Consider the following 9,129-nt stretch of genomic DNA (forward strand, 5'->3'; position numbering starts at 1 on the left):
TAAAAACAACTATACTTTGAATTCTGCTCACATTCAGCTTCCTGTGGGATTCCAAAACAATGATGTTAAGGGAAACTCTGAAGCAGGCTGACTACTCATGAGTCATGACACACGACACTCAAACTAAAATTATATTTTGCTTCCCCATCTACATGTCTTCACTGATCAAAAGAAATGCAATTTTTGTGCACTGGTGTTGATGAAATTACTCTCAAAACCTGATATATTGCTGTAAATTTTATACATTATTTGTAAACTGATTTTATTACAACTGGTATTGAATGAACAATGATAAATAAAACATAACTTCTTTCTCCAGCCTTTAATCTCGCTAAATATTTCAATCTGAACAAATTTCCTTTGTGCTGCATTTTGAGTATCCAGATGTCACCACAGAGATGTGAAAGGAAGTAGCCTTTCTTGGCTAAAATCAGTAGTTTATTTTAAGTTGTTAAAAGATTACATCTTTTTTGCATGTAACCTCTTGTGCTGTTATTTAATAAGTGTTCACATAACCAGACATCTTAGAACTGATATTAATTATCATCAACAAATATTTATGAAACTGGGAATATACACACAGTGGTACCTCACCTAATAATGTGACAGCTGGGTGATGTCTGTGGTCTCCTGCTGCTGGAGTCCATCTGCTTCCAGGTCTGTTGTGCAATCAGAGATGCTCTTCTGCACTCTACTGTTGTAACATGTGATTATTTGAGTTAGTGTCGCTTTCCTGTCAGCTTAAACCAGTCTAGCCATTGTCCTCTGAAATCTCTCATTAACAAGCAACACACACAAAACGCTGGAGGAACTGAGTAGGCCAGGCATCATTTACGGAAAAAAGCTACAGTTGATGTTTCCGACCGAGACTCTTCAATAGTACTTGATTACTACACTACGAAGTCTCTTCCAGGGATAGCTACCCTGAAGGAGTTTAAATCTTCCTTCCACCATATGCAGATTTGTCTTGTTTGTGGTTGGATTACTACACTGCAAAGTCTCTGTCAGGGATGTCTACTCTGAAGAAGTTTAAATTTTCCTTGTACATTTTTTTCCATAGAGACTGCCTGGCCTGCTGAATTCCTCTAGCATTTTGTGTGTGTTGCTTTGGATTTCCAGCATCTGCAGATTTTCTCTTGCCCCTCATTGACAAGGCATTTTCACCCACAGAAACACTGCTCACTGGAAGTTTTCGTATCGTTGACTGGTGACTTTGACTTTCAACCAAATCATGGTTCAGATATGTTGTAATTTTAACTACATTCCTGAATCATACAGTCCTTATGTGATGTGTTTTGTTAATATTTTTTAACTTTTTGTTGAAGAAAACTGCATATTTTTGAAACTCCCTGTATCAGTGTAACAGTTTATTTCAGTTCCAATATGCACCTCTTCAACAATTGGCAGGAATATTTTTTTCTATTGATGACAAAATTGCACATTAGCATGGTGGAAGTGAATCCAGATATCTGTCAAATAAAGCTGTACAAACCTTGTTTTTGGAACATGCATAAGGGAATGCAAAACTACCTGGAGACTTCAAAATTTCAGGTCAATTGTATTCCAAAAGTGTGAGCAAGTTTGCAGCACCCTTTTTAAGACAAGGTAGTCTGAATGATCCTACAGTATCCCACGTGGAGGGAGAGGAACATGTGAGTGAGAGAAAGAGAGAAGGATAGTAGCCATATTTGGCAGATCTGAAACAAAATTAGAAAATAGCAAAAGGCAAATCATTCAGTCAGTTTCGCGACATCCCTGGGAAGAGAGAGGGGAAGACAGACAGAGAGAGAAGAGATAGAAATAGAAAGAGAGAAAGGAGAGATGGAGAGAGGAAGCGAATGAGGTGAGAGAGTGAGATGGGTGAGACAGAGTGAGAGTGGGGAAAAGAGAGAGAGGGGGGAAAGTGAGTGAGAGAAAGTGGGAAGGGGAAGAGAGACAGAGGGAAAGAGAGAAAGACAGAGAGAGAGAGAGAGAGAGAGAGAGAGAGAGAGAGAGAGAGAGGGAGAGTGAAATTATTCATATAAATATAACCTGAACTGAACTCATATTCACTGCAGGAAACTCCAATACTAGGCTTGCATATCTTTTCACTTAAGAAATAATTTTTCTGAATCACTTTTTGGACTTTCCCATTGTGCAAATATGATCGTGCGTGAGTCTAGTCAAGGCTACAGTACATCATTCCTCTGCTTTTCAATTTTCCCCTCGAACAACTCACAGCAGTGCTTTGTTTTCATTTTTAAGAAGTGCCACTAATTTTACTGATTTGTATTTATGCACCCTTAAAACAGTAGGAAAATTGTTGTCTTGTCATTCTAAAATGCACTATCAAATAGCTTTGTATATTCAAATTCATTTCTGAGTTACTTCTTATTCTGTTTTTACTAAACAATATATCAGTTTTGATACTATTGTAGCATAGCAATTAGCACAACACTTTACAGCACGGAACATTCCAGAGATTGGAGTTCAATTCCATAAGGCCATTTGATGTAGGAGCAGAAATAGGTCATTTTGCCCATTGAATCTGCTCTACCCTTCAAGCATGGCTGATCCCTTTTCCCCCTCCTCAGCTCCACTTCCTGGCTTTCTTCCCATAACCTTTGATACCATGTCCAATCATGAACCTATCAAGCAATGCCTTAAATACACACAAACATCTGTCCTTTACAGCGGCCTGTGTTAACAAATTCCACAAATTCACCACCCTCTGGCTAAAGAAATTACTCCACACCTCTGTTTTAAATGGATGCCCCTCCATCCTGAAGCTGTGCCCTCTTGTCGTAGACTCGCCTACTATGGGAAACATCCTTTCATCCTGTCCACATCTACTCTGTCCAGGCCTTTCAACATTTGAAAAATTTCAATGAGAGCCCCCACCACCCTTCTGAATTCCAGTGAAGTACAGATGCAGAGCTATTAAATATTCCTTGTATGATAACCCTTTCATTACTGGAATCATCTTTGTGAACCTCCTCTGGACCTTCTCCAATGTCAGCACATTTTTCCTTTTCTTAAACAAGGACCCCAAAACTGTTCAGAATACTCAAGGTGAGGCCTCACCATTGCCTCATGAAGCTTCAGCATCACATTCCTGCTCTTATATTCCAGAACTTTTGAAATGAATGCTAACATTGCATTTGTCTTCCACACCACCCACTCAACCTGCAAGTTAAACTTTAGGGAGGTTTGCACAAGGACTCCAAAGTCCCTTTGCATGTTAGATTTTTGAATTTTCTCCCAGTTTAAAAAATATTTACATTCTTTGATCATACAGTCTTTATGTTATATTTATTTATTTCTACACATTTATTTCTACTATTAAAGTACATTTTCCATGCATTTTCCAACATTGTATTTCATTAGCTACTTCTTTGCCCATTTTCTTAATCTGTCCAAGTCTTTCTGCAGCCATCCTGTTTCCTGAACACTACCTGTCACTCCACCAATCTTTGTATCATCTGAAAACTTAGAAACAAAATTGATAAACAGTATAAAAGAAAGTGGTCCCAACACTGACACCTGTGGAACAGCATTAGTCTTTGGCAGCCAACCAGAAAAGGATCCTTTTATTCCCACTCACTGCCTCCTACCAATCAGCTCTATGCATGCCAGTAACTTTCCTGTAATACCATAGGCTCTTAATTTGGTAAGCAGTCTCATGTGTGACACCTTGTTACAGGCCTTCTGAAAGTCCAAATATACAACATCCACTATACCTCCTTTATCTATTCTACTTGTAATCTCCTCAAAGAATTCCAACAGATTCATCAGGCAAGATTTTCCCTGAAGGAAACCATGCTGACTTTGTCCTTTCTTGTCCTGTGTCACCAAGTAATCCACAACCTTATCCTTAACAATAGATTCCAACAGCTTCCCAACCGCTGAGATCAGGCTAACTGGCCTATAATTTCCTTTCTGCTGCCTTCCTCCTTTCTTAAAGAATAAAGTGACATTTGCAATTTTACAGTCCTCTGGCACCATGCCAGTGTCCAATGATTTTTGAAAGATCATTACCAATGCTTCTACTGCATTGGTAATGAAACTCTACCACACCTCTCTCAGAACCCTAGGGTGCAGATCATCTGGTCTGGGTGACTTATGTACATTTAGGTCTTTCAGCTCTTTGAGCACCTTCTCCCTTGTAATTGTAACTGCATTCACTTCTCTTTCATCACACACTTCAACATCTGGCACACTGCTAGTGTTTTCCACAGTGAAGAATGATGCAACATACACATTTAGTTCATCTGCCATCTCCTTGTCCCCTGTTAGTATTTCTGTAGACTCATCTTACAGCAGTCCTCTGTTCATTGTCATCATACTTCTATTTTTTTTCATAAAAGCGTTTACTATCCTCTTTGATTTTGTTTACTAGCTTGATCTCATATTTCATCTTTCCTTCCTAATGATTCTTTTAGTTGATGTCTGCTTTGTTGTATCTCTTTGGTTTTGACATTAACTTTGACTTCCCTTCTCAGCCATGGTTGTACTATTTTGTCATTTGAGAATTTCTTTGCTTTTGAAATCCATCTTTCCTGCACCTTCCTCCTTTTTCCCAGAAACCCACGCCATTGCTGCTCTGCTGCCATTCCTGCCAGCATCTCCTTCTAATTTAATTTAGCCAGTTCCTCCCTCATACCACTATAGTTCCTATACTCCACTGAAATACTGCTATGTCAGATGTGACAGGACTTTCCCTGTCAAATTTCAAATTGAACTCAATCATATTGCGACCATTGTCTCCTAAGGGTTCTTTTAACTTAAGCTCCCTAATCATCTCCAGTTCATTATATAACAACCAATCCAGTGTAGCTGATTTCCTAGTAGGCTCAATGACAAACTGCTCAAAAGGCCGTCTTGTAGGCATTCACCAAGCTCACTCTTTTGAGATCCATAACCAACCTGGCTTTCCCAATTGACCTGCATGTTGAAATTTCCCATAACTATCATAAAATTGCCATTTTGGCAAGTCTTTTCTATTTCCTGTTGTAATCTGTGGTCCACATCCCAGCTACCTTTTGAACTCGTATATAATACCAGGCAGCCAATTTCCGAAAAGTATTGATGATGGCTGGGATTAGCCATCTTTTAAAGAGGCTGCCCAGAAGAAGGAAATGGCGAACCATTTCTACAGAAAATTTGTCCCCATTGTATGACATGGCACATAACAAAGGAGCACGTTTAATAGGAATCAAAATTATTTACACAGCATTTCAGCAAAAAGCAAAACCAAATAAGCTTGCAAATAAAAGTATATCGTAAGGAGAAAGAAGAGAAAGTGACGTGGATGTCTTGCTCCTGTCTGACACAGCTGTATCAGGAAAGACTAAAGTATCGAGAGGAAACTCATGTGGTCAGAGGGAGAATGTATAAACCTCCTTACAAACAGCAGCAGGAATTGAATCCCAATCACTGGCTTTGTAAAGTGCCATGTCTGACCGCTATGCTACTGTATCACTGTAAATTTTAACAATTTGACATAGTCGTGTCACCTTCTTTTCAATGATCAATTGATGTCTTTGGTCTCTCAGGCCTTCTGCCAACAGAATCTGTTTTCCTACAATCATTTTGTCAAATCTCTTCATGATTTTGTACATAAAAACACACACTATTATTATTCTGTAATACTCCCTTTCATGATGGAAACAAGGGAGTGCGGCGATCCACTTTCTGTGCAGGTGAACTGCTTCTCAAATAGCCAGCGCGTGGGGAGAGACCTTGGTAATGCACCTCTGACGTAATTTCCACCTGGAGAGGGTGGGCGCTAGGGATTTAAATGCCAGCGCTGCAAAGTTTGAATAAACAAGTCTCAAAACGACTTACCAACTGCGTGTCATTATTTCAGCGCAGTGTGTAGCACATCGCTACATTGGTGACCCCGACGGTCCAAACGGGATTCAGACCAAAGATGACCGACTCTTCATCTGTTCACGCAGTTTCGCTAAAACTGCCAACTTTCTGGATGCTGCGACCAGGTGTGTGGTTTAGCCAAGCAGAAGCCCAGCTCCAGATTCGGCAGATATCCTCTGATTCCACACATTACTACCACGTGGTGATCGCCCTTGACCAGGAGACGGCCGCCCAGGTTGCGGATTTCATACAGTTGCCCCCGGAAGAAGGCAAATATGAATCATTCAAAGTGCTGCTCATTGGGAGCTTTGGCCTCTCACGGCATAAGCGAGGAGCCCACCTGCTTCACCTGGACGGTTTGGGAGACAGACTGCCGTCAGCATTGATGAATGAGATGCTGGCCCTGGCTGATGGACACAAGCCCTGCCTCATGTTCGAGCAAGCGTTCTTAGAGCAACTGCCTGAGGACATACATCTGCTGCTGGCCGACGCAGATTTCAGTGACCTCCGGAAGGTGGCGGCCCAGGCAGATGTGCTGTGGAAAGCCAAGAGGGAGAGCGTGGTGTCCGTCGGTCAGATTACCAGGCCACGCGTCCAACAGCAGATCAGACAGGCCCGGCAGGGGGGCACACACAACACAGAGGCAGAAGAGAGGAGGCCAGTGAACAGTGGTGTTTCTATCACCAGCGGTGGGGCACAAAAGCCCGCCATTGTTGCCTGCCCTGCAAGGGCCAGGGCCAGGGCCAGCTGCCGCTAATGACTATGGCGGCTGGCCACCAGGACAGCCTATTGTACGTCTGGGACAAACAGTCATTACGCCGCTTCTTGGTCAACACCGGAGCGGAGATCAGCATCTTGCCCCTGACGGGGTATGACACCCACAACAGGAAGCCAGGACCCATCCTGAGGGCCGCAAACGGCAGCACAATACGGACCTACGGCACACGCACAGTGCAGCTGCAGTTCAGCGCCAGCCGGTTCAAGTGGGACTTCACACTGGCCGCCGTGGCCCAACCACTCCTGGGGGCAGCCTGGGTAGCTCAGTCGGTAGAGCATCAGACTTTTAATCCGAGGGTCCAGGGTTCAAGTCCCTGTTCAGACGCTCACTTTTATCAACTGGGCGAAATGTTCCGGACTCTTAGTGGGTCAGTGGCAGGTGGACTCCCTGCCGGAGGAGATGAGAGCTTTTGAGTGGAGTACTCAGCGTCTCCTCTATCTGGGAGTCTACCTGAGTCCTTCTGGGGAGACCTGGCTGGCGAACTGGCAGGACCTGGAGATGAAAGTCATGGCCCGGCTGGGGCGCTGGTCAGGCCTTCTCAGGGTGCTTTCCTATCGAGGCAGGGTGGTGGTCATAAACCAGCTGGTGGCCTCCATGTTGTGGTATCGGATGGTCACCTTGGCCCCTCCTGCCCCGTTTGTTGCAAGACTGCAGAGGAAATTAGTGGACTTCTTCTGGGGCAACAGGAAACACTGGGTCTCTGCAGCGGTCTTGAGTCTCCCAGTGGGAGAGGGCGGACAGTCGCTGGTGTGCGTCCGAACGCAGCTGGCGGCTCTCCGCCTCAGGACTCTGCAGAGATTCCTGTACGCCGAGTACCCTCCCAGGTGGCACGTGTTGGCGACTTTCTTCCTCCGGAGGGGCTGCTGTCTTCATGAAGACATGCGGCTACCACCGGCGGGTGTCAGCCGTACTGCTTTGCAGAGTCTGCCCGGCTTCTATCAGGACCTACTGAGAGTCTGGAACATGGTCGCCTCAGGCCGGGAATCCCCTCCTCAGGCAGAGGGCGGGGTCCTGGCCGGCCCTTGCCCTACCTCAGTGGCTGTCGGTGCGGCTCAGTTGTGTGGACCGACTCAGGCCGAGCTGCTGGTCGGGCCCAGACCCCGCAATCTTCTCCGGGAGCCGTGTCCGCACAACTTGAGCCGTCTCTCATTGATACCCACAGTCCCATTCAGGGATGCAAGTAGGAGGTATCTGTATGGGCTGCTACTCCACATCCTCCACTTCCTTGCCCTTGTACACCGTCCCGACACGCCATGGTGGTCGGTCCTTCCCCCCAGAGGTGAGGAGGGTCCCCACTGGAAGTCCCTTTACGCCGGGGTTCTTCCCATGCACCTGGGGGATCTCGGCTGGAGGGTACTGCATAGGGCAGTGCCCTGCAATAAGTTTTTCAGTTTGTACATGGACTTCCCACCCGCATGCCACTTCTGCGGGCTGGAGGAGACCGTGTACCACATGTACATGGAGTGTGTGAGGCTGCAGCCTCTTTTTGCATATTTGCGTGGGCTGCTTCTCGCCTTCTAGCTGCATTTTAGTCCCACCCTGTTTATATATGGTCATCCAGTAAGGAAGGGGGCATGGAGGGATGAGGATGTCCTAGTCAACTTGCTCCTGGGGCTGGCGAAATCCGCCATCCGAGGGTCTTGGAAACGGGTGGCGGGAGGATCTCTCCGGGCAGACTGCCTGGCAATGTTTAGGGGGTATGTTCGTGCTCGGGTAACTATTGAAAAGGAACACGCGCAGTCCACAGTGGCCTTGGAGGAGTTTCGAGACCGTTGGGCTCCGCGGGGTGTAAATGCCATCGTGGATAGAGATGGCAACATTCTGGTGTAATGTCTATTGTCTATTTGTAGTGCAGTAATTGTGCTTGCCACTGTATTGTATATATTGTATAGCACCGAAATTTGTAATAAAGGATTTTGTCATAAAAAAAAAAGGGGGCAGACTTCTTGCGAGCTCACAGCCTGCTGGTCGACTTGCAAGGGAAAAGACTGGTACATGCCGAGACTTTCCAGACATTCTCCCTGGGTGAAGCCAAGTTGCTGGCCCCACACCTGGACTCCATCACGCTGTCGGACAATGAATTCACCAGAACCCTGGCGGACTTTCCATCAATTCTGGCACCGCAGTTCCCAGCAGTCATGCCCAGACACGGGGTACAGCACCACATTCCGACCCAGGGACCACCCCTCTGCGCCCGCACACGAAGGCGCCCCCTGGTAAAGCTCTGCCTGATGAAATAGGAGTTCAAGAGGATGGAGGAATTGGGGATCGTACAGAGGTCCGACAGCCCTTGGGCCTCCCCCCTGCACATGGTGCCCAAAGCAGCCGGGGGTTGGAGACCATGCGGCAACTGCCGCAAACTGAACGAGGCTACCACACCAGACCGCAACCCCGTGCCACATATACAGGTCTTAGCAGCAAACCTGCATGTAGCAAGAATCTTTTCCAAAGTAGACCTCGTCTGGGGATACCATCAAATCCCAGTGCACCCTGAAGAC

At 45.7% G+C, this 9,129-nt stretch overlaps 1 non-coding gene across 1 annotated transcript; it reads left to right on the forward strand.

The window, feature by feature from the left end:
• Window positions 1–6,882: 6,882 nt before the first annotated feature.
• On the forward strand, window positions 6,883–6,955 carry trnak-uuu (transfer RNA lysine (anticodon UUU)). The gene has a single exon. It is a non-coding gene; the product is annotated as a tRNA-Lys (tRNA).
• The last annotated feature ends 2,174 nt before the right edge of the window (window positions 6,956–9,129 follow it).

The sequence above is a fragment of the Hypanus sabinus genome, chromosome 1 (assembly GCF_030144855.1).
Source record: "Hypanus sabinus isolate sHypSab1 chromosome 1, sHypSab1.hap1, whole genome shotgun sequence".
Taxonomy (NCBI): Eukaryota; Metazoa; Chordata; class Chondrichthyes; order Myliobatiformes; family Dasyatidae; genus Hypanus; species Hypanus sabinus.